This window comes from Phyllobates terribilis, unplaced genomic scaffold (genome assembly GCF_046119375.1).
Source record: "Phyllobates terribilis strain yellow unplaced genomic scaffold, ASM4611937v1 Scaffold_7__3_contigs__length_470593459, whole genome shotgun sequence".
Lineage (NCBI taxonomy): Eukaryota > Metazoa > Chordata > Amphibia > Anura > Dendrobatidae > Phyllobates > Phyllobates terribilis.
In genome coordinates, this window is record NW_027362767.1 from 199,975,931 (window position 1) to 200,002,465 (window position 26,535).

Sequence of the window (26,535 nt, forward strand, 5' to 3'; positions counted from 1 at the left end):
CCTATTTACTCATCGACTGTAAGCTTGCGAGCAGGACCCTCACTCCTTTTAATATCTGAGTTATGCTTATTTGGTAATGTCTTTTTGTCTGTTCAAGCCCCCTCTAAAATTGTAAAGTGCTGCGGAATATGTTGGCGCTATAAAAATTATTATTATTATTAGCACCTTATTGCTAGGCCCAGTGAAGTAAATAAAAATGATCCCACCTCAGGGATGCTCCTCCATACACATGTATTTAAGTGAAAAAACGCCCACATTAAGCTGGATTTTGAGTTGATATACATGCAACATATAAACGCATGTTCACATTGGCCAGAAAACAGACAAAACCTACAAGAAACAAAATGAACATCTTTTTGTTTCTTGTAGGTTTTGTCTCACATATATATTTTTTTTACTTACACTGGTAATTGTGTTTCACCCCGTCCTGAGCTGAACGTTAAATAATTCATTCTATCACAATGTTTGAATGATGAGGATTCGGCTGAAAGCTGAAATCTGCAACATGCAGAACTTTAGTTGCCATAATTTCTGTAATAAATCTGCTGCATATAAATCTACTCTAATAAAACACATACCTGCAATACAATACAAGGTAGCTAATGCCATGTATGGCAAACATTACTAAATATAAAACTATGAGCACTTTAATATTCGACTTAAATCTCACTTCACAGAATATACAGTGGGATGATCATACAGAACTATAAAGAAGAAAGGTTTGATAATATATCTCTGGTATATTCCTTTCTGCACATTTGCATCTGGCAAAACAAATGTTCACCTAATGTTCACTACTGGCTTTAGGAACATGTTAAATGCTGTTTCTATCCTCACGGCCATGTTTCCGACTGTCCAGATTTAGAGAGAACACCTTTCTCTGGCAAGATAACTTATTCTTTTTCTTAGCAATTACACCTGCAGAGTTATCTTAAAATCCTACAATATAACTGTAATTCACAAATAATGGCTTTAAAGGGCAATGACCGCTTTATGTCATCCTCCAGCTGAGTAAATTGTGATAGATTCTGTTGCAGACTCCATGATATCCACCTTTGTCCCTCAATCTTTGTCTCCCTATTTATCTTTTTGTAGTTACTTCTTCTCCGATTCTCCTCTGACATTTTCATCCAGTTTCTTCTGTGCCGCTCCTCGCTGGCCTTATGTGCTATACATTGTGTTATTTTATGCTATTCAACACAGCCGTAAGTCAGGTATTCATAGAAAACCTATTTTTATTTTAGCTACAATCGGTAGTAACATTCATATTGTTCTATTTACTCCCTATATTTGCCTTGCTATTATATTTGTCACATATTTTCTACATCCTTAGTTTTTTACCAGCATGAATTAACCTTTATGCAACAAGCTCTGTTGTTGTTTTAAAAAAAAAAGGAAAAAAAAGAAGTAACCTTGATGAATACATGTTAATTGCAAAAAACCTCTATATGCTATTTTTGTTAGAATAGCACTGCAGAAAAAAAATAAAATCTGCTTAAATGGAACCTGTCACCCACAAAAAAACTCTATTTTCCTGCAGATATAGTGGTAATTAGCAGGAAAATATAATTTTAATCATTTTTGACAGTGTAACTGTGACAGCAACTACAGGGAGAAAGAGAAGTTTTATTCAACAACTGTTCAAAGCCATAATATGGCAAGAACCTGCCAACTACGTAAAGGAAAACAACAGTCCAAGGACCTTTAAACAAATGTTTCATATTGAACTGGACATGAGATATTATTACGGCTGCAGAGCGGAATAAAACCTCTCCATTGTTGCAGAGATGTTACCTATCAGAGTATTTGGCACCTAATCAGTTAACTTTTGTTAAGTGCAAGTGGGTGTTATCAGATAGCAAATAGTACAGGGAAAAAAGTACATGCCCCCAGTGAAAAGAAACAGCCACTATTTCATTGCGTGTCCTTTTCAAATGTAAAATTTTTTTGAAAGATCAATCCAAAACTTTGCTAGAACCTTAAAGATATTCTCAGTTGCAGTCATGAAAACCATCCATTACTGTGATGAAACTGGCCCTAATGAGGACCATGATTTCAGAAAAAGAAAACCAAGAATTACTTCTGCCGCAGAGGATAAGTTCATCAGAGTTACCAACTTCAGGAACCACAAATTAAATACATCGCCGATAACAGCCCCCGTAAATGATTCACAGACATCAAGTAGCAGACACATCTCAACATCAGCTGTCCAGACGAGACTACGAGAGGCAGGCATCCATGATTGAATTTCTGCAGAGAAGCCACTGCTGAGACTAGAGGTGAGGGAATCGAGTCAATGCAAATCAAATTTGAGTGTAATTCTAATTAATTTCCAGGACTGGTAACTTGAAACAATTTTTGATTTGATCTGTACAAACTGCCAAAAAAATGCCTTCACAACTTTTTACACATTGGAGATGAATTCATTATCCACAGAAAGCTGACCTGCCCTCAAGCACAACAATGCAGGAGGAACTGTCAAAACCTGTATAAAAGCCTAGGGAGGGAATGTAGCAGCCATTTGCAGGTGATTTAGAATAGTGTGACGGCTCACAGATCAGTAATAGAGATAGGAGGATAAAGCCCTAAAACATTGGAGACATACTCCAGACAATGATGTGTTGTACAACTGGAGCAGTGAAGATGAGTGTAGTAGCCTATGAGTAATACAGAGCTTCAATTGATCGGAATGGCGGGTGGTATGAGAGGTGCCAGCGGCAGTACCAAACTCAATGTGATTGATCCGTGACACGGAGAAGCTGGCATCTGTCCTGCTGCAATTATAATTAATTACACATTTTTTTCTTCATTTAAAATGAACTAAAAAGCCACAAAACAGCACAATGTTTTTCAGAAAAAAAGTAAATCTTTTTCAGTACTGCATTGTGGCATTTTTTGTGCATTCTTATTTGTGAAGGGAGGAATAGTTGTTGCTTTAGAAATAGGTTAGATACAGTCCTAGGAGACCTCAGAGTGTTACACACATCTTTTCAGGGTAATCGGAGACTTTGCAATATTGTAAATCGCAGCAGATCATCTTACCGTAAATCAAAATTTTGGAAAAAATTTCTTGAACTTAGTGAATTCAAATGTCATAGGATTCAATCATCTCTAGTATGTAGTATTGAAGGGTCAAGGATGAAGGATAACCAGTAATAGGCAAGAGTCACATTACGAGTACCAGGTGAGGTATCTGAAAATCAAGGTACAAGTGTAGTCAAGGTCAACAAAAGCAATTGAAAAGCAATGAGACGAGGCAGGCTTTAAATAGCAAGCCTTGAGAACATCATTAGAAGCAGCTCAGGAGATATCATGTTGAATAGAAGCAGAGCACAAACTGCAGAGGCCATATTTATCAATCCACCTCTGGATACCACTCAACCAACTAATAATTAAAACAGAGACATCGGTCTAATATTTTTGATGGAAGGGGTCAGCCGCATATTTATTTTCTCATTAACTTTATCTTCTGCATGTCAATAATCAAGTTTCATTATGTAGTCCGAAACGGTATGCCACGACTGGCCTCCCGGTGGGCAAGTCCACCTTCGGCTCCAATCCATCTTCATATAACTAACCGCAAGATGCTATTTGGTTTCTCAATAAAACTGAAATGAAGCAGAAAATTAACATCGAAGATACCTTCAAAACAGTTTACAAATCTTTTATCCAAAAAGGGGTTGTAGGACATGAAGCTCCAGAAGCAGACATTGCCGGTGAGGAGGCCATGACTTAAGGTATTGAAAATGTCTGCAGTATTAATAAACAAAACGTGACACTGAGTGACAATAGATAAATTGGTCACAGCAGCCTTTATTAATTATAATACACAAACATAACATGAACTTAATACTTTTAACCCCTTGGCAACACTGGGATTTTCCGTTTTTGCATTTTCGTTTTTTGCTCCCCTTGTACCCAGAGCCATAGCGTTTTTATTTTTTGGTCAATATGGCCGTGTGAGGGCTTATTTTTTGCGGGACAAGTTGTACTTTTGAACGACATTACTGGTTTTACCATATCATGTACGGGAAAATGGAAAAAAATTCCAAGTGCGGTGAAATTGCAAAAAAAGTGCAATACCACAGATGTTTTTTTAAAATTTTTTTACCAGGTTCACTGAATGCTAAAACTGACCTGCCATTATTATTCTCCAGGTCATTACGAGTTCGTAGACACCAAATATGTATAGGTTCTTTTTTATTTAAGTGGTTAAAAAAAAATTCCAATGTTAGCTAAAAAAAAAATGGCGCCATTTTCCAAGACCCGTAGCGTCTACATTTTTTGGTGTCTTGGGCCGTGTGAGGGCTTATTTTTTGCACGCCGAGCTGAAGTTTTTATTGATACCATTTTGGGGTAGATACAATGTTTTAATCGCCTGTTATTGCATTTTATTGCAATGTTGCGGCAACCAAAAAATGTAATTCTGGCGTTTAGAATATTTTTCTCGTTACGCCGTTTACCGATCGGATTAATTCTTTTTTTATATTGATAGATTGGGCGATTCTGAATGCGGCGATGCCAAATATGTGTATGTGGTTTTTTTTTTTATTATTTTATTTTGAATGGGGCGAAAGAGGGGTGATTTAAACTTTTATATTTTTTAATTTTTTTAATATTTTTAAAAATATATTTTTTTCACTTTTTACTTGCTTCTATAGTCTCCATAGGAGACTAGAAGCAGAACTTATCTGATCGCCTCTGCTACATAGAGGTGATAAGCAGATAACCTCTATGTAGCAGAAATGGTCCTGTGCTATGAGCGCCGACCACTAGGTGGCGCTCATAGCGATCAGCACATGACAACCACTGGGGTCTGCTGCAGACCCAGGGTTGTCATGCCCATGCTTCGGTGACCCGCAATCACGTGCCGGGGTCACTGATGGGCGGGGTAAGTGACGCGCTTCGGGTGCGGCCATGTTAAATGCCGCTGTCAGAGATTGACAGCGCCCTTTAACATGTTAACAGCTGCGGGTGGACCGCTATCTCACCCGCGGCTGTCGCGGGCACATGTCAGCTGTAATAATCAGCTGACATGTGCCCTGTTCAGTGTGGGCTCAGCGCTGGAGCCCGCGCTGAACAGGGGGTGACAGCCTGGTGCGTACTAATACGCCACAGACTGTAAAGGGGTTAACTTTCAACTTCTCCTGGAGAAGATCCTGGACGGCCCACCGTACACCTTCGGCAGTACTAGATAGAGTACTCTCCAGTAGCACTGCTCCAACTCGGGGTTGACAAATTGTCAAAGTACTACCTACCCACCAACTCTCACTGTTCCCTGGAAACCGTTCCAGCGGGAACTAACTACCAATTTATTAAGGGTCACCATCCCTCTGATGTGCCCAAACTCCAATTAACCAAGACCATCCCTGACCTCCTCACCTCCACCACAAACAGGCGCGATCCCTTGTGCCTGAGAGTGCCACCATACCTTAACTGCCTTCTTTACCTCTTCTCTTAAGTCCAGTGACGCAAGATCCAAACCCACATCATTCAGATGCACTCCATCCCCACAAAGGAAATCTGCATCTGCCACTTCCAGCTCTTTGTGCCCTACCACCAGTCCCCATTTTCTTTTTACAAAACTTGGCACCATTTTATTAATCCTTTCCCTCGCCTTGTCTTTCTTGTTCACCGAGACATCATTACGCCACGTGAGCCGAGCGGTCATTTCTGACCAATTATCATTTTCGGACATAACAACCAAATCCTTATTAAGTCAAATTTAATGTCCCTTATAAGATCCCTGGATGACCTACTTTCTAGGTCATTACCTCCGACGTGCAGTAATAAAACATCTGGGGCCAGATCCAACCTACAGTAATAATGGAACTGTTGAAGAACTCTACTCCCTAACAGGCCCCGAATCCCGATCCATTGCACCAGAGCTTCATTCTGGTCAAGGCCTAAAGGCTTACCCTCCGGTCGCACGTCCACTCGTAGTGCCCCCCAGTAAACAAATGAATGTCCAAGTATCCAAATTAAGCACATCCTCGAACCTGCAGAAGGCGTAGGAGGGGAACAAATAACAAAATTAAAAAACACAGCCACCTCCAACTTCTAAGAAAGAAAGGCTCACATATTTAAATGTATATATATCTCCTCGATTCCCATCGACTTATTTACTTTATCACACTCTCCTGGAGACCGCACCTCGCCGCTTCAGTGGCAGCCCCAATTCGAAATGAGTGAGTTGCAAACTCCTTGTGGTTAAGACCCAACTTTTCGAGCTCTTACGTAATACCGCCACAAATTGGAATCTCGACAAGGCCTTCTCATCTGCATGCACTAACAGAGCCACCCTCCGCCTTAGGCTTCACCACCATATAACTGCTTACCCATTTCACTGGACATAACTTAGAACCCAGTATTTTAAACAAAAAGATACACTTTCCTTTTCCCATCTGATCAATCTTAGAACACCGCTGCCTGCAAACAACTCGATCCTCTAAACACTCCACATCCCCAAAAGCCAAACCGGCCTGTGAATTAATCGTACGGCTAACCAACTCGCCAATCCTAAAAGCTCCAAAGAAAGCAAGAGAAAAAGCCACTTGGAATAAAATTGTTTCAAAAACATCCAAACATACTTTTCCCAACGCACCAAATATATCCCCCAGTAAACTGAACGAAATCGGTTTTCTCTTATCCTGCGATCCTGAAAATCTCTTAGAACCCTTCAATGCCCTCTGCACCATAAAATCTCTAGCCACATCTGGGATGCGCAATAACCAAAACCAAAATGACAAACCCGCTATTTTTCCAGAAATCCCCACCCCCGGACATGCCTCGGGAAAAACAATCCACGATGAAATATAATAAAATTGACAACTGATCCCCGCTCTTACCATCACTCCCGACATTACCACAAAAAAACAACCATTCCTTCCATGACGCCTCATACGCAGACCTGGTCGCAACCCCCTCTGATTATAACATCAAATCCATAGCTACGTGTAGACTAGACTCCATAGAGAGTCTGGGTAAGGGGTGGCAGACTCCTCGGTTTCCGGTGCCAATGAACGAAAACGACCCTACTGAAAATGAGAAATGGAAACAACTATACAATTCCTGACACCTGGAACGTGCCTCGCAGACAGCCACGCATTCAGCTGTAACCTATGCAACACCAAATGTCTGGTCAAATTTATCACTGGAGGAGAAGAAGCCGACAAACTATTGATAACTTGAACAACTGCCAAATTATCACACCCGAACCAGAATTTTTTGTTTCTGAAGAACTCCCCCAAATCTCAATTGCTGCCACAATGGGAAATAGCACCAATAACACCATGTTACGCACCCAACGTTTTTCTTTCCATTCCTCCGGCCATGAACCCCAAAACCACTTGCCCTGAAAATAGGCACCAAATCCACACGCCCCTGAAGCATCGGTAAACAGTTCCAAGTCAGGACTGTCACTCCATTCCTCCATAACAACCGACCGTCCATTAAACTTTTCAAAAATGAATCCCAGACCTTTAAATCAGCTCTGAGACTAGCAGACAGATAAATAAAATGAGCCGGATTCCTAACCCCTGCTGTAGCACTAGTCAACCTCCTACAAGAAATCCTCCCCATTGGCATGATACGACATGCAAAGTTACATTTGCCCAGGAGTGACTGAAGCTGTTTCAAGCGCACCATCTTCTTCCCCAGGGCAAACTGAACCTTATCCCTCAAATTCTGCACCTTCTCCATAGGTAACCTATATTCCATAGCCACTGAGTCTAATTCAATCCCCAAAAAACGAATTACCGTAGAAGGTCCCTCAGTTTTTTCAAGGGCCAGCAGGATACCAAAAGTATTAGACACCTCTTCAACTGTATGCAAAAGAACTGAACAAATTGTAGAATAAGCTGGCCCTATACATAAAAAATCATCCAGATTGTGTATTACTGACTGCTGGCCTGCTTCTCTACTGACCACCCATTCCGTGAACACACTAAATGCCTCAAATTAAGCACAAGAAATAGAGCAATCCATCGGCAAGCAGCAATCCACGTAAAATTTTTCATTCCAAGTACAACCCAATAGGTGAAAACAATCGGGATGTACCGACAGCAAACGAAAATCGGCCTCAAAATCCATTTTAGCCATTAGCGCCCCACTTCCAAACTTCCGCAACCAATCCACTGCCGTATCAAATGACACGTAAGACACTGAACAAACCTCATCACTAATTCCATCATTAACACCGATTGACCCGCCGGGAGGATAAATGATGAATCAACCAAAACTTGTTCAGTTCCTTCTTAGGGACCACCCCCAGAGGAGAAACCGGCAGGTGAGGTCAAGGCAGTTCCTCAAATGGGACCACCATGCGCCCCAGGGCTATCTCCTTCTCAAGTTTGTCCGTCACCACAGCAGGATGGAGACGTGCAGACCTGAGATTTTTTGGGCGAAAAAAACGTCATATCCAACAAATAGGGGATCTTGAAACCAAAAAGAAAACCATCTTTTATAAAATCTGCAGCTACCCTATCCGGATACTCACTTAAGTGTGGCAGCATCGCTCCTATTCTCACTGGAGTCGCTCTCCTTCTGGTTAGCCTTGCTTCCCTGCCCTCTAGACTTCCTAAAACATTTGGACTGGTCATGATTTCCTCCGCAGAATGAACACTCATGTTTAAATCGACAGCTGACGCCATACTTGCACTGGCCGTCGTTAAACTGCCAGGAACATCCTGGCCTCTGATTGGTCGAAGATGTTGACCCAGAGGCCGCACCCCAAGCCCCCTGTCAAAAGGGCTGTGGCGTAGCGCAAGCTAAAGCCATAAGGCGCATCCACAATGCGATAGCTTTATGATCCCACCTCAAACCCGGCCTAACTGCCTTCCGCTGTCGAAACTGCTGGCCGTACCGCAGCCAAGCAGTACCGCCATACACTCGATATGCCTCCCCAATCGAGTCCATGTAACAAAAAAGCGGGGAAAAATTCAAAGGGAATTTTTCCCCAGTTACACTTGCTAAAAAGCGCAAATGCATGCAGCCAGTTATGGAAGATACGAGGGATAAGATGGTAACGTCTCTTCTCCTCCTCCTCCTTCTTACTTTCGTCTGGTTTAACCTTGTCTAAATTAAATTTTGTCATCGGAAGCAATGAAAATATCTCGATATACTCATCCTTCCATATTTTCTCCTTGATTTCTTACTTTAAGTGGGCACCTAAAGGGCCATCAAAACAAACATAAATTCGACCCCGTGCCACATCATCTAGTCTAATACCGGTATCCGTGGATCCCATGGATCCTGCCCTTGTAGCTGTCATACCCGTAACCGATGGTCCCGTAATTGCTGGAACTGGAGCTGTAGGGCTAGACAGAACTGGAGTGGCAGACCCAGTACCCCAACTACTCCCTACCCAAGCACTAACTGGCGTAACTGTCCCTACCTGCTGTGAAGTAAACTGTGACAATGCCCCTCTAAATCCCACCAAAAACTGACCAATAAATTCCCCAAATCCCTGTGCTGACCTGGCCTTTGACTCATCTCCCTTTCTCCCCTCTTCTTCATGTTTACGGGCAAATCTTGCCTTTAACTCTTTCCCTACCTCCTAATTTCAAACCCCAGTCATGTCCAGTCTTCCATTAGCTTTGCCTACTCCAGCCCTTTTTGAAATAACAGACAATGTAATTTATAAAGAGGAGGTGTATACCAAGGAAAGGGAGAAGTAGGGGAAAGGATGTGGCACTGCTACACCCTCAATTAAAGAGGGGAGAGGTGACTGATGATAATACAAAAAAACCTTTGAACACAAACAAGTAGGTTTCCCACAGTATATTTTTAACCCCTGTAGTACTGCAAGGGGATAATTGCAGGGTAAATGGACAACTGAAATGAGGAGCAGTCACAATGAAGGTAGCAAAGGTAAATCCATGTCTATCTGCAGTCATGGAACCCATCCGTAATTGGTGCTGTGTCCATCACAACAGTAAGGCTGTGTTCAAACATTGCGCTTTTGCAGACCTTTTTTGCTGTGTTTTTTAAGCAAATTAAAAGCTGCTTTTTACAGTAAAAGCTATGAGACTTCAAAAATCTTATGCACACACTTTTTTCCTGATTGAATTTGAGAACTCCTGTGTTTTTGAAAATTTCAGCATGCCAATACTTTCAGTGCTTTTGCAGCATGTTTGCAGCATTTTTTCACCCTTAGAAAACTATTAGTAAGTGCAAAACACAGCAAAAATGCTTCTATCAATTTTTGCAGCGTTTTTGGTGAAAAAAAAGCAGGCGGTAAATACTCATTTATTATTGTGATTTTCCCAAGTATAATGCATAATGTCTCAGTATCCTCACATGAGCAGGGATGTTAGTAGTTTTTATTGTAATTTAATTTGCACAATCCTTTTGTTTCTCCTGACTCCAAGTACAGTTTAATTCAATTGGTGATGAATTGTTTAGAATGTTTAGAATAGTCGCTACTTTTTCCGACATCAAAACAACTTTTTTTGCCTAAATAATTTAATCAAATTGCACTTTTTTTTCCAAAAATGTTTTATCATTTCCCTTATGTCTTGCATTACATAGTTTGTAAAGCCGAATAAAGACTTGCGTCCATCAAGTTCGACCTTTTAGTTCTGTAATAGCTAAAGTTGATCCAGAGGAGGGCAAAAACCCCAAATGATTTGGCCAATCTTCACCTGAGGAAAAATTCCCTCCCGACTCTGAAACCAGCAGTCAGAATAAATCCCTGTATCAACCTACTATTTTATTCTATTTTTAAGTATACGCTGAAATCTGCCTGGTATCTAGAAATGCATCCAGTCCCCGCTTGAACTGGTGTAGTGAATCCGACATTACCGTCTCCTCACTCAGTGAATTCCATATTCTCACTGCTCTTACCGTAAAGAACCCCTTCCTATGCTGGTGCTGAAACCTTTTCTCTTCCAGTCTTAGTGAATGCCCTCTTGTTACCGTAATATCCCTCCTTTTGAACAAATCCTGGGCAAGATCTCTATACTGTCCCCTAACATATTTGTACACATTTATTATGTCCCCCCTCAACCTTCTCTTTTCCAGGCTGAATAGTCCTAGTTTTGCCAACCTCTCTGGGTATTGCAGTCCCTCCATTCCCTTTATTACTTTTGTTGCCCTCCTTTGTACCTTTTCAAGCTCATTTATATCCTTTCTATATATTGGGGCCCATAACTGAGCACAGTATTCCAAGTGTGGTCTGACCAGTGCTTTGTACAGTGGAAGAACAATGTTCTCCTCCTTTGCAGCTATACCTCTTCTGATACATCCCATTACCCTGTTTGCCCTTACAGCAGCGGCCTGACTTTGGGCACTCCAATTTAGTTTGCTATAAATCAAGATGCACAAGTCCTTCTCCATCTCTGAATTCCCCAATGATTTCCCATTCAGTGAGTACTGGTGACTTCCATTTTTCCTTCCCATATGTATGACCTTACATTTCTCCTCGTTAAACCTCATTTGCCATTTAATGCTCCACCTACCCAGCTTATCCAAATCCCTCTGTAGGTCTGCACTGTCCTCTTTTGTATTAATTGTTTTACATAACTTTGTGTCATCTGCAAATATTGATATTTTACTATTTATCCCGTTGACTATGTCGTTAATAAATATATTAAATAACATTGGGCCTAGTACAGACCCCTGTGGTACCCCACTAGTGACGCTTACCCAATCTGAGTATATTCCATTTATAACCACCCTCTGCCTTCTATCCTTTAGCCAGTTATCTACCCACTTGCAGACATTTTCCCCCAGCCCCATCATTCTCATTTTGTATACCAACCTATTATGTGGCACGCTATCGAACGCTTTTGAGAAGTCGAGATACACGACATCCACTGGTTCCCCCTGATCTACTCGAGAGCTAACCTCCTCGTAGAAGTCAATCAGGTTTGTTTGGCAGGAGCGATTCCTCATGAATCCATGTTGGTTCGGGATTAAAAGATTATTAGCATCAAGATGCTCCGTAATTGCCTCTTTAATGAAGCTTTCAAAAATTTTGCCCACAACGGACGTCAGACTCACCGGCCGATAGTTTCCGGCGTCACTTTTCGCTCCCTTTTTGAATATTGGCACTACATTCGCCTGTCGCCAATCAAGTGGCACAGACCCAGTCTCAACAGAGTCCTTAAATATAAGATATAACGGTGTGTCTATCACATTACTTAGTTCCCTTAGTACCCGTGGGTGTATGCCATCAGGTCCTGGTGATTTGTTTATTTTAATGTTACTGAGGCGTTTCTGTACCCCAGCTTGGGTTAGATTTGTCATACTTAGTGGAGGATTAAGTTTGTCACTTCTCATTTCTCCTGTTAGTTCGATTTCCTTCGTGAAAGTTGTCGAAAAAAAATTATTTAATAGATTAGCTTTATCCTCATCTTTCTCTATGATTTTGCCTTCCTCACTTTTTATCGGTCCAATATTATCTGATTTAATCCTTTTACTATTTATATACGTAAAGAACAGTTTGGGATTTGATCTACTTTCCCTAGCAATACGTCTCTCTGTTTCCTCCTTCGCTATTTTTATTTGTTTTTTGCAGGTTCTCGTTTTTTCCTTGTAACACATTAGTGCCTCCTTACTGTTTTCCTGTTTTAATCTCTTGAATGCCTCTTTTTTGCTATTTAACGCCCCTTTTACGTTCTTATTCAACCATATTGGTTTCCTCTTATTTCTGGCCCTTTTATTCCCATACGGTATATACCTCTCGCACTGAGTATTCAGAATTCTTTTGAAGGTTTCCCATTTACTATTTGTATTCCTTTGATTAAGAACTTTGTCCCAGTCAATAAGTTGAAGGCTTTCTTTCAGCTGATCAAACTTCGCCCTCCTAAAGTTTAATGTTTTTGCTGTTCCCTTATTGATAACCCTACTGAAGGGCATTTTGAAGTCGATAATATTATGGTCGCTATTACCTAGGTGCCCCCCTATCTGTACCTCAGTTATTCTATCAGGCCTATTAGTCAATATTAAGTCCAACACGGCCTTCCCTCTCGTTGGTTCCTGCACTAGTTGGGAGAGATAATTATCCTTAATATTTGTCAAGAACCTTTTTCCTTTCTGAGATCTACAGGTTTCTGTTTCCCAGTCAATATCCGGGTAGTTGAAATCCCCCATTACAATCACTTCATTATGTTTTGCTACTTTGTCTATTTGTCCTAATAGCAGATTCTCATTCTCCTCTGTTATATTTGGTGGCTTATAGCAGACCCCCAGTAATATTTTATTATTATTTTTAGTTCCCTCTATCTCTACCCACATGGACTCGACCCCCTCTTCTTCCTCTCCTATATCTTCCCTTAGTCTGGGTTTTAGACATGACTTTACATATAAGCAGACTCCTCCGCCTTTCCCCTGTTTCCGGTCCCTTCTAAATAAACTATAATCTAATAAATTTACCGCCCAGTCGTAGCTATCGTCTAGCCAAGTCTCTGTTATACCTACGATGTCATACCTCTCCTCCGATATAAGCGCCTGCAGCTCATCCGCCTTATTGGTCAGGCTTCTTGCGTTGGTCAGCATGCAAGATAAAACTTTGGGGTTATTTAGCATCCTATTCTTCTCTAACGATCTAACTGTACTATCCCCACCCCCCTCTCCACCCTCATTATATTCACTTCTCCCCTTCCCCCTTGCTTGCCTCACATTCCACCTATTTCCTTGGTTTCCCCCCCCATCTCTAGTTTAAAAACTCCTCCAACCTATTAGCCATCTTCTTCCCCAGCACCGCTGCACCCTCCCCATTGAGGTGCAGCCCGTCCCTACGGTAGAGCCTGTAGCCGACCGCGAAGTCGGCCCAGTTCTCCATGAACCCAAACCCTTCTGCCTTGCACCAACTCTTTAGCCACTTATTCACCTCCCTAACTTCCCGTTGGCGCTCCTGTGTGGCTCGCGGGATTGGTAGTATTTCTGAGAAAACTACCTTGGAGGTCCTTGCCCTAAGCTTCCTACCTAGGTCCCTGAAATCATTTTTAAGGACCCTCCATCTACCACTCACTTTGTCATTGGTGCCGATGTGGACCATGACCGCTGGGTCTTCACCAGCCCCACCCAGTAACCTGTCAACCCGATCCGCGATGTGCCGGACTCGAGCGCCAGGGAGGCAGAACACCGTTCGGCGATCCCGGTCTTTGTGACAGATTGCCCTGTCTGTCCCCCTAATAATAGAGTCACCCACTACCAGAACCTGTCTTGCCTGCCCTACACTTCCCCCCTCCCCCTCATTACTGGAGCATACACTCCCCCGGCGGTCAGAGGATCTGTCGTGCTCCAATAATGCCGGTTCTGAACCAGCCTACCTATACTTCTTCCCTCTATCCCTCCTAACTGTTATCCAGCTCCCTGCCTGTTCAGCCTGCACTTCCCCTCTATGCTCCACCCCCAGTATTGACCCATTGAGTGTCTGCTCGGTGAGCAGCAAACTCCGTTCCATGTTGTCGATGCTCCTCAGTACCGCTATCTGAGCACTTAGATCCAGAATTTGGGCTTCCAAGTGCACGATATGCTCACATCTCTCGCAGCAGTATGGATTCTCGAGCGGTTGCTCACGGAATGCATACATTGCGCAAGATGTACACTGCACGGCTCCGGCCAACATGGACGTCATTCTAAATATGGGGATACAGTCAGTATATATATACAAGTACAAAACACAATTATTTATATATAGGTGTATGGACGGGGATCAATTAGGGATGTGCAAGTGTATCAATTAGATATCGGCGGGGGATCAGTTAAGTATGGACGGGGGATCAATTAAGTATCAAGTATGGACGGGGGAATCAGATAAGTAGGTCAGGTGGATTAATTAAGTAAAAAGTAAAGTAAAGAAAGAATGAAATACAGTCAGCAATTCAGTCCTAAGTCCTCCCTTCCAAACTCCCTGAATCCAAAGTCACTGAAAAACAAGTCACACACTTACTTTCGTTCGCACTTACGCTCCGGACACACGCAGCTCGTTCACACTCGCAAACTAAGAGATTTAAAGAGTTTTTTTTTTTTTTTTTTTCTTCCTCCTTTTCCAGCAATGTACCCTTCACCTCAATGCACTTCCATTGATGGTGTTAGGTGGCCTAACACCTTGTATTGTTTATGCTTGCAAGGTGGAAGCAAAGCTGAACTTTGGCATCCTGAAATACTAAGCAAAAAAATGCAGCAAAAGTGCAGCAAGAAAAAAAATGCAAAAAACGCAGCAAAACCTCCATTTTGGCTGCAGCTTTTTTACTGTCTAGAGATCAGGTTTTGGCTGCAGAAAAAAAAAATGCAGCAAAAAAGCAATATGTGAACATAGTCTAAGATTAAAACATAGCTTTGCAGCATGTGGAGTTGCTCATTTACCTCTGCAGTATGCCTTTAAATGCGTAGAATTATTAAAAAAATTGTCTTCTTGTGTGAAGTTTCGAAAGTAGTTAAATCTGTGCACGGACATTATAAGGTTGGGTCATTGTTAATCTGCTAAAAACATTGAAGATTATCGCATAGTCGATGGGAGGTATGTGTCACAGAGATGAATGTCCTCTGTGATGTAACCCGGAGTGTTTCTCTAGTGCACGTAATCACTAAGAGGACTGATTGGTGCACCTGGGACCGGGTTACAGGTAGTTTGGAGAGTTGGGCGGGTCCAGCTACCCACATACCTCACCTTTGGGTGTGGTTAACAGCCTATAAAATGGAGGCTGTTTGTTTGGCACATGGTCTGTGTGTTTGGAGGGAGAAGGCCTCCTGTGTGTTGTGATCTCCAGACACTGTGGACACTACCCAGCCTGTGTGCCCACAGCACTGGTTAAGCAGGGACTTGCTTAAGGGACACTTTGCTTTGTTCAAGACTTGCCTTACAGAAAATGACCCAGGGGGATGACATTGAGGCCTTCCTGATGGTGTTTGAAAGGGTCACAGAGAGGGAGATACTTCTGTCAGAGCAGTGGGCAGAGGTACTGGCACCATACTTGATGGGAGAGCCCCAGAAGGCTTACTTTGATTTAGCTTTGCAGGATGCCAAAGAGTATGGCAAGCTAAAAACCGAGATTCTGGCACGATTGGGGGTGACAATGACTATCAGGGTGCAGAGGTCCACCGCTGGGTGTATCATTGGGACAAACCCCCTCGCTCCCAAATGTTTGACCTTTTGTATCTGGTCCAGAAGTGGCTGCAGCTGTAGTCCTCTACGCCTGCGCAGATGCTAGAGCTAGTGGTGATAGACAGGTTTGTGCATTCCCTGCCGAGGTCAATACAAACTTGGGTTGCCCAGAGTGATCCCCGGAATGCTGATGAACTGATTGGACTCGTCGAGAGATACCAGGGGGTTGAGGGTTCCTTGGGAAGGCAGCCCACTTCATACTGGGGGTCCCAACAGGAGGCGGAGGCCCAAAAGGGGGTGGGGCATCCAAGGTCCAAAAAGGCCAGGGAGGTAATGCCCAAGGTCCCTACGGGTGATGTCATTTGTTGGAAGTTCCACGGCCCAGGCCACATAGCCGTCCATTGTCCCCTGACACCCAAGCAGACGGACTGCAGCATAGGACACCAGTGTTCGTATTATGCGTATCCGGTCTGCAGTGTGAACTGTCCACCCAGAGAGGGGCCACAATCATGTCCCGTAAAGGTGAATGGTTGGCAAGTAATGGCACTTCTAGACTCTGGGAGTATGGTGACCCTTGTGAGGTCCACACCTCCTCTCCAACTGATCCTGGTGAAAAAAGTCGGCATACAGTGCATTCTTACTGATGCTAAGGGCTACCACATGGCCAGAGTGGACATTGAAACGGCCCACAGTACTGAGTCCCATGAGGTCGGCGTAGTTTAGGACTTGTTGCACCCCATTATTGTAGGCCGGGTCTTTTGTTTGTTTTGGGATCTGTGGGGGAAGGGTTCAGGGTTCGTTGGTGCAGATAAGAAACCAGGTTACCCTGAAGAGGTATCACCACACCCAGAGTCAGACTGGTTTCCCTTTTGTATCCTTGTGGGGAATGAGGAGATAGTGTCCCCTGAGTCTGACATTCCGGAGTTAGTGGTGACCAGCGAGAATTTTTGGGTCTGCCCAACATAGGGACCTAACTCTGAAGAAAGCCTTTTATAATATCACAATCATAAATGGGATTGCACAGGAGCCTGGGGCTTACACAAGAATTCCCTATTTTATGGTGAGTGGGGAGTTGTTGTATCATGTTACAAAGTGAGGGAGGAGCTTGTGGAACAGTTATTGGTGCCAGGGCCCTATAGACAGAGTATGTTGGACATGGCCCATTCATACATCATGTGGAGATATCTGGGAGTGGAAAAAATGCAGGAACGGATCATGCAGAGGTTCTATTTCCCTGGATATCACCGAGAAATATTAAAGTATTGTCAGTTAACCGCCCCCCACCTCTCAATTTTGAAGTCCCCTCGTGCCATTGACCATCATTGAAATACCGTTCAACAGAATTGCTATGGGCTTGATCGGTCCCTTAGTTAAGTCTGCTCGGGGGCATCAATATATATTGGTCATCTTGGACTATGCCACCCGCTATCCTGAATCGATCCTTCTAAGAAACTCCTCCGCCAAGAGAATAGCTCGCGAGTTGGCCCATGTTTTTCCTGGACAGGGTTGCCAAAGGAGATCCTGATCGACCAGAGAACACCTTTTATGAGTAAGGTGATGAGGGAATTGTACAAGGTCCTGCAAATCTCCCAATTGAGAACATCAGTATACCATCCTCAGACAGATGGCTTCATGGAGAGGTTCAATAAAACTCTGAAGAGTAAGCTGAGGAAGGCCATAGAAAAGGACGGCAGAGACTGGGGCTGTTTCCTGCCGTATCTGTTGTTCTCTATCCGAGAGGTTCCTCAGGCCTCTACTGGGTTCTCGCCATTTGAACTCCTGTATGGCCGACATCCATGGGGTCTCCAGGACTTAGCAAAGGAAACCTGGAAGTTGCTGTAGAAGAACAGGGATCTGTTCTCAGAACTGCCGGGCTGAACAAGGGTCATAAAACATGAGGTTCTGACGGAGCTACATGTGCGGGTGAACTTGAAGCCCTATTGGATACCTGAGGCTCGACGAGAGTTGATCTCCAAAGAGGTGGCTCATATGCTGAAACTCGGAGTCATTGAAGAATCCAAGAGTGATTGGTCGAGTCCGATTGTCTTGGTCCCAAAACCCAATGGTGAATGGAGATTCTGTAATGACTGAAGTTGAATGAGGTTTCCAAATTCGACGCATATCCCATGCCACGTGTCGATGAGCTGAGCAAGAGACTTGGGCCAGAAAGGTACATAACCACCTTGGATTTGATGAAGGGATATTGTCAGATCCCCATGGCACAGGGAACCAAGGATAAAACTGCGTTTTCTACAGATGCTTCCAGTATTAACAGATGGTGTTTGGACTGCACCTTCCAGAGATCCATGGATCAAATCCTTGCACCCCATAAGAAATACGCCACGGCATACCTGGACGACATTGTTATCTTCAGCAAAGACTGGGAAAGTCATCGGGAAAAGGTCCAGGTGGTGTTTGATGCTCTGAGGAAGGCGGGTTTTCAATAAACCCATAGAAATGTGCAATGGGGAAAGAAGAAGCCAAATACCTGGGTTATGTAGTGGGTAGAGGCAAGATCAAACCCCAAATCAGTAAATTGGAGGCAATCCAAACCTGGCCAAGACCGCTGTCAAAGAAGCAAGATAGAGCCTTCCTAGGGATTGTGGGATACTACAGGAGGTTCATCCCAAACTTCGCGATGATGGCTGCACCCCTGACTGACCTCTTTAAAGGGAAAAAATCAGCTATGTCCAAGTGGACTGCAGAGGCGGAGGTGGCCTTTCAAGAAACAAAAGTGGCTCTGTGTAGGCAACCTGTTCTAGTTGCCGCCGACTTTAAGAAAGAATTTATACTCCAAACGGATACCTCAGATGACGGTCCAGGAGCAGTCCTTCCAAGGAGATACAGGGGGAGGAGCACCCTGTTCTCTACCTGAGTAGGAAGCTGTCCTCATGCGACAAGAATTATTCGGTCATAGAGAAGGAGTGCTTGGCCATAAAGTGGGAGGTGGACACGTTACGGTACTATCTGTTAGGTCAGAAGTTTCGATTGGTATAAGATCATGCCCCACTCAGGTGGATGAGGGAAACAAAGGTGAAAAATGCTAGGGTCACCCACTGGTTCTTAGCCCTTCAAGATTTCAACTTCCATGTAGAGCATAGATCATGGAAGCTACATGGTAATGTCGATGCCCTCTCGAGAATCCCCTGTCTGGTAGCAGAAGGTGCCAAGCCCCACGGCATTAGGCAGAGGGGGAGGTATGTAAGGTGGATAACGGTCGCATAGTTGATGGGAGGTATGTATCACAGAGACGGATGTCCTCTGTGATGTAACCCAGACTGTTGCTCTAGTGCACATAGCACTAAGAGGAATGATTGGTGCAAGTGGACAGGGTTATGGGCAGTTTGGAGAGTTGGGCGGGTCCAGCTACTCACATACGTCACCTCTGGGTGTGGTTAACAGCCTATAAAATGGAGGCCATTTGTTTGGCACATGGTCTATGTGTTTGGAGGGAGAAGGCCTCCTGTGTGTTGTGGTCTTCAGACCGAGCCAGGATACTGGACGCAACCCAGCCTGTGTGCCCACAGGACTGGTTAAGTAGAGACTTGCTTAAGGGAAACCTTGATTTGTTTGCCTGAACTAAAGGCAGGTTTGTTTTCCTTTTTGCTTTTTGGTTTATGAAGTAATAAACTGACACAGACTTTTAAAGGAAACACGTGTCCTGTTTGCCTCTCGTCGCACCCAAGTGAGTAAAAACAGCACACTGGTAATTTGCATTTTTACCACATTAGGTTTGTATATTTCACATTATGTACCATATATGTTATTTGTTTTATACCTGAAAAACAATTTGTAATGTTATACATGTACATATGTGCATATGACCTGACAAAGAGATTGCTTCAACTCCAAATGCATTTTTTATTTTAAATATATGAATATTACCATAAGTTTTCCACCAGTCAGACTCCTTTGGGTGGCATTTTCAGAACTTTCCTTTTTCCTGTTGCTGTGATGCGAGTCACTACAGAAATAACAGTCTCAGAAGAGGAGAGAAGAGACTAATATTACTGAAAAAAATATTATGTAAGTACTACTTACTGGAATAATAGAGGGAGGTCAAACGATCCAAAGTCAAGTCCAGGAAAATAGCGTAGTACAACAAGGAGAAGCCAGAGACGTAATCCACTACACAAGCCGGGGTCAGGAAAACCAGAAAGACAAGGCAGTACACAGGGAGCTGACAAAAGAGTAGTCAGATAACAGGCAAATGGTCAAAATCCAGGTAGGGGTAAATAGGCTGGGTCAGGCACAGAGAGATCAGTCCTACACAGGCAACAGCAAGTGTACAATTGACACTGGGTGAAGGAGCTAGCATGCTTAAGTAGAAAACTAATCAAGGGAAGTGAACACAGATGATTGCAGAACCGACCCAGCAAAACCAAAACAGACTGACAGCCTCCACACAATAGTAACAAAGCAGACAAGGAAAGTGTGGAGACCGTGACAGTTGCTGGTAGATGTAGGAATGTTTTGGAAGTATTTTGGAATGTTTCACAATCAGATTGTTGCAGGAATTTCAGTTTGTATTTGCTACAGCTGATGATTGAAAGATTTTATAAGGCGATACCATACAGTTTAGATGAAGAATGATGGCATGTGCAGTAGAGAACAGCGGATCGATTTACACAACCCCGGTCCACAGTTTGGTCATAAACAAGAGCTGTGCAAATTAAGATCCCAGGCTCAGATTATAATTAGTAGGCTGGAAAAACGTCACCTCTGTGCGGTGTGACACATCGATGACATCGTGACAAGCAAGCAAATTAAACACCTCTCTGGGAATCCCGGAAGTTCAGGAAATTTGTGCATCTTCTGTCCACAGCCAGAGAGGACTAACCTGGACCGTGGACTGGGGTTTTGCTCATCCTTAAATGTTTAATGCAATGTTAGTGCATATGTTATCAAAAACTATTTTACAGCCAGAAAATTAATGACATTTGTTTTTGGTGTGCCTAAAGCACTTGCCTATGCCAGCATATAAAAATGCCATCAAGTTTCTTATCAGTTATAAATATTTTCTGACGTTTTATGGAAATTAAATATTATATTGTTTACTTTAAGACATATTTTCTATTTCCATATATCTGTGTGGTTGCTTCACGATTGGGTTATACTGTCCTGAAATACATGGTTAAAATACAAAGTTGTCATTTTCTGCAGTACTGTGTGTGCATGTATTGCTTTTGAAGTGCCAAGATGATTACTCTTCTCAAAACATAATTTTTTACAGCAGAGCCCGAGACATGCATCGATGTGTTTCTATATTTATAGACCAAACAATTTTAGGAATTTCTCCATTATCAAAAAAGAAAAGATTTGATTATCTTATTTCAAAATACATTTTGGAAGGTAGATACTTGAATAATCGTATCATTTTTGAGGTCTCAGTACACATTTAACAATCCTGTGACTCTTGGGTTTTACAGATAATTTAGTTCTTGAAATATAGTTTTTGAAAAAGCATTAATAAATTAATAGATGCCGACATGACTAATTCTGAGGTGAGCTTTTAATCATGCAAAAAAGATATAACTTGCTATCATATGTTTCATATCATGCAGATTTTTCAGAAGTTTCCCATCTAAGGAACATGATGATTTCTTTACATGGATCTTGGAGATCATGGATCAAGACAAAAGTTGCAGCATGAAAAGTAATATTTATTTTTCTTATAAGATAATACATTGTATCCCGAACAGAAATGTTGTTGAATTTATCAGTAAATTTTATTTACAAATACAAGGGATGATTGCGGAATTGGCGGATGCTGGAGGATGGCTATATGCGGCCTCCTGCTGTGTATAGATGGCGCCGTGCGGCCTCCCGCTGTGTATAGATGGCTACGTGCGGCCTCCTGCTTTGTATAGATGGCTACGTGGGGCCTCCTGCTGTGTAAAGATGGCGCCGTACGGCCTCCCGCTGTGTATAGATGGCTACGTGCGGCTTCCCGCTGTGTATAGATGGCGCCGTGCGGCCTCCTGCTGTGTTTAGATGGCACCATGTGGCCTCCTGCTGTGTATAGATGGCTACGTGTGCTCAATATTGAGTCATACAATTAATGTATGGCTATGAGCCCACGATGCAGAAATGCTCCGGATTTTTTTTGAGCGTTTCTGCATCTCCCTGGCAGAAAAAATGCATGCGGATTGTACATGCGGATTGTACATGCGGATTGTACATGCGTTTTTCCTGCCAGGGACTTGCGGATGTGAAGCGTTCTTCACATGCATTTCTGCATGCGGGTTGACAAGCGCTTTCCAAGCAATTTTAGCATCACTTGGAAAGTGCTTGACTACATAAATCCATGCAACCGGCATGGATTTATATAGTGTGACCGTAAAAGAATGCTAAAAAATAAATATATAATTACCTTCTGATGGCCTGCCGACGTCAGCGGTCGCGTGACTAGTCACATGACTAAATGACGTCACGGCAGGTCCTTTTCAGACCATCGCGAGCTGCCGGCAAGCCAGGACGCATCGGATAAAGACACCGGGGGCCATCAGAAGGTAAGTAAGTATAATATTTATTTTTTATTTTATTCTTTTTTTACAGGTTCTATGGTACCCGGGACCGGAGGAGAGTCTCCTCTTCTCCAAACCCGTACCATCCGCACATTGAAACGCATGGATTCTGCATGTGCAGATGCAGTGATGCGGATTCCATGCGATCTAATGCAAGTCAATGGCGGCAAAAACGCAGCGCTTCCGCAAAATAATTGGTAATGCTGCGTTTTTTTCCGCAATGATAATCCGCAGCGGAAATTTCCGCAGCATGTGCACAGCACATGCGGATTATCATTGGGGAACTTGGCAGACCTTCTACCAAGCGTTTTTTAAGCTTTTCTGCAGCGGAATTGCCGCTGCGGAAACGCTTAAAAAAAGCATAGTGGGCACACAGCCTAAAAAAAATTATTATAATTAATATTGTGCCAAATTAATTTCACGTGAACTATCACATGATCTATCACAGGGGGTCATGTGACATGTCACGTGATACATCAGGTGTGTGTGTGGTGGGGGGGGGGCCCGCGCCTTCTAAACTGCCCGGGGCCCTTGCTACTCTTAATCCACCCCTGCTCCCACCAATAAAAAATGTATGACATTCCTGCTACAATTGTATTTTAAACTTACCAAGATGAGGAGTTATTAAATATAATCTTTCGCTATTTTAAAGTGTAACTGTCATTATGCAATTTTTTTTATTTATTATATTCACTTCAATTAAATGCCGACTGGTGGGGGTCCAAGCCCTTAGACCCCCAGCAATCACAGAAAATACTGCTCTGAAGTGCACAGCTTTTGCTTGCAGTGCGTGCACAGAGCTGGGGGGGGGGACTTAATATGGTCTATGGATCTATCTGACCATGTATTAAATGGACCCATACAAATACTATTGAGCCCATATAAGCAGTGCCGTAAGTAAAGTCCGGTGAGCCCAGGTGCAAAATTTGGACCTTGGCCTCCATCTTCATGTTGGTCCCTTGTAGCATTCTAAATCCTATAAATACACACGTGTTGCCCCTCCCCCCCTTCATTATGTAGTAACCATGTGGCCTCTCCACTCTTCCTCCAGACTCTGGGACCTTGTGGAGTGTGCCAATGACTGCCTTCTGGACATCAGTCAAGTCAGCAGTCTTCCACATGATTGTGGAGCCTTCTGAAAAAGACTAAGTGACCTTTTTAAGTGCTTAGGAAGCCTTTGCAGGTGTTTTTTGTTATTTATTCTAATTTACTGAGATAATGACTTTTGTGTTTTCATTGGCTGTAAGGGATAATCATCAACATTAACAGAAATAAACACTTGAAATAGATCCCTCTGTGTGTAATGACTCTATATAATATAGGAGTTTCAGTTTTTGTATTGAAGAACTGAAATAAATTAACTTTTTGATGATATTCTAATTTAGTGAGATGCACCTGTAGGTCTGAATAAAGGGCAAATTGTTACAGGGGCAGTTAGTGATAGCCTAGCAGCTGCTTATAGTGCTTATACTGACTAGCTGAGCACTATTCAATCCCTCTACCAGATCTCAGGAGTTTCCTTGGCATTCATCCTTTAACCCCTGTAAAGGAAACTGAACTTACACAGAGGCCCCTCAGTTGGGGCAACAGAGTAGGCTTCTAGACAATGGAACAAGCAGCCTGAGTATTTGTCAGGAAACCGTGCCCAAACAGAAACAAATTGCAAGGCTGAAAATGGTCAAAATACAGTCCGTGGTCAGACAACAAGAATACAAACAGGCTAAGCAAGGTTGAAAACACAGGACAGAACCAGAGCAAGATTAGCTATAACTGGCAGTGGAAAGCAGGATCTCAGGAGTTTAAATGCTGAAATCCAAAAAAACTTATTGGCTTTTATTAAAGCTGCCAAAAATCTTATGACAGGCGTTAAAAAGGTAATAAAGCCCAGCTTTGTTGTATGTCTTTGTGTAGAAGACATTGGGGAGTAAAGACACCATTCAGTTGAAGACAAACTTGCACCCAATCTGTACATCGTCTGATACAGCACATTCATCAATCACTGATGTTATTGAGTTTCCAGCATTTTCATGACACACCAAATACCCCAACCTATCAGAATATTCAGAGCCCAACGTTAAAGATGTTTTTCAGACATGTATTTCAGTCTAGTACCCTATGAGATCCTTTTTAAGCATACAAGTACATGACTTGAACATCAGCATTCACATGCCATCCAAAAAAAGTGTTTGTTAGGACCCTGCACTAGAAGATCAAGACAGTGTTCTGCAGAACCAACTACCACCTATACATCAAGACGTATGGGGGAGTTCCCAGAACAAAGCAACATTGCTAGCCAAAGCGATTTGGAAAATAGATTACAGGAAGCAAAATAAGAATGGTGGACATTCCAGAGAAAAATGAGGGTGCAAGTCCATCTGATTATTTTGAATTATTGCTGGGAGACACATTTATCAGACAGGGTTTCTCTAATGCATGCTGTTGAGAGACCACACAGAATGCCAATGTGTCCTCCTACCCCAGAGCTATAATAGATCTGAAGCCTCTGTCACTCCAGGTCTACTCCCCACCCTGCGCTGTCTCCTCCTTCTTGACTTACAACCTCTATGCTGTGTGACTTCAGGCAAAGAAGTTGTCAGTCAAACAGGAGGAGGTGGCGCTGAGCTCAATGGAGAATAGAGCTGGAGTGACAGAGGCTTCAGATCTATCATAGCTCTTCATCTTTATTTGCATGTAAATGTAACAGTTGAATTCTCAGTAACAGAGGAACAGAGCGGCCATGTAGAGGTGTTGCTGGACTTGTCTTTGTGAGAGCTACATGTGCATGTAAATAGTTTGGGGAGTGAAATCCCGCTGGCAGATTCCTTTTAGCTCTATGTCAGAAGATATTCTTCAAATATGTATCAAAGGGAGTTTAAAATACATATTGAGCAGAGTAAAAATGTAGCAGCCTACAGGATATTATTGCATTTAAAAGAAAGAAAGGTCTGCGCTTTGAAGAGAAAAGCTTTACAAATGTCACTTTACAGGTGAATTTGAGGACATGGTAGACTCGGTTCCCATCTACTTTCCCAAATCCGTTATTCCCTTCAGTACTAGAAATGGGAAGAAAATAATTCGTGCCACGGACTAATCTGTCACAGACACCATTGGCTCCAGATACACTGGAGTGACTCTGTGATAATGAGGTCCATCAGGATTCCATAGTGGAGTTTGTCATTTCACTGAAAAAACAAAAACCTCAGCATGCTAAAAATGACCAATGGGGGCTCATAGCAAAGGCTCCAACTCAGATGTGAACACTAGAGATGAGCGGTGTTCGACTCGAACTGTTCACCAATCTCAAATTCGAGCTGTTTTGGGCGGTGTTCGAGACGTTCGACGAACGCGAACGATTTGCAAAAAATTCGGCTGTTCGAGGTTATGTTCGATAACTGTTCATGCACCAAAAGCGTAACTGGATTTTTTCACATCATGCAGGGATTGTCTGCCACTCACTGTAATGCCACAGCCATGGTGGTTGTGGCATTACAGTGGTTGCCCATATCGATGGGAACAGTGCTCACAGTGAAACATGAAAAGCCGGCAATTCAGCAGCGGCATACACCGGTACCCGACAATTTAGAACAGAAAGAATAGAGAATCACACATAGATTAGATAGATAGAAATATGTCAGTCACATATATATGAAGTACAGTGACAGTGTTGGTTACTGTACTTGTCATTTAGTGTAAAGGATTTATTTAAAAAAATAATAGTGTTTTCATGCACCGTCTCTTTAAAAAAGCCGGCCGGCAATTCAGCATCGGTTCCCGACAATTTAGAACAGAAAGAATAGAGCATCACACATAGATAGAAACATGTCAGTCACATATATAAGAAGTACAGTGATAGTGTTGATTACTGTACTTGTCATTTAGTGTTAAAATAAAGGATTTATTAAAAAAAAATTGGCGTGCAGTTCCCTGTAATTTTAGTCTCTAGCGGAGGTTAAG

The 26,535-nt window shown here is 42.8% G+C and overlaps 1 protein-coding gene across 1 annotated transcript in view; it reads left to right on the plus strand.

The window, feature by feature from the left end:
- The window catches only part of FRMPD3 (FERM and PDZ domain containing 3), a 409,804-nt gene that overhangs the window by 115,518 nt on the left and 267,751 nt on the right, over nt 1-26,535 (plus strand). The window contains exon 2 of the mRNA XM_073639657.1: nt 21,619-21,710. The gene's annotated coding sequence lies outside the window, so the exon portion shown is untranslated. The remainder of the gene's footprint in view (nt 1-21,618; nt 21,711-26,535) is intronic.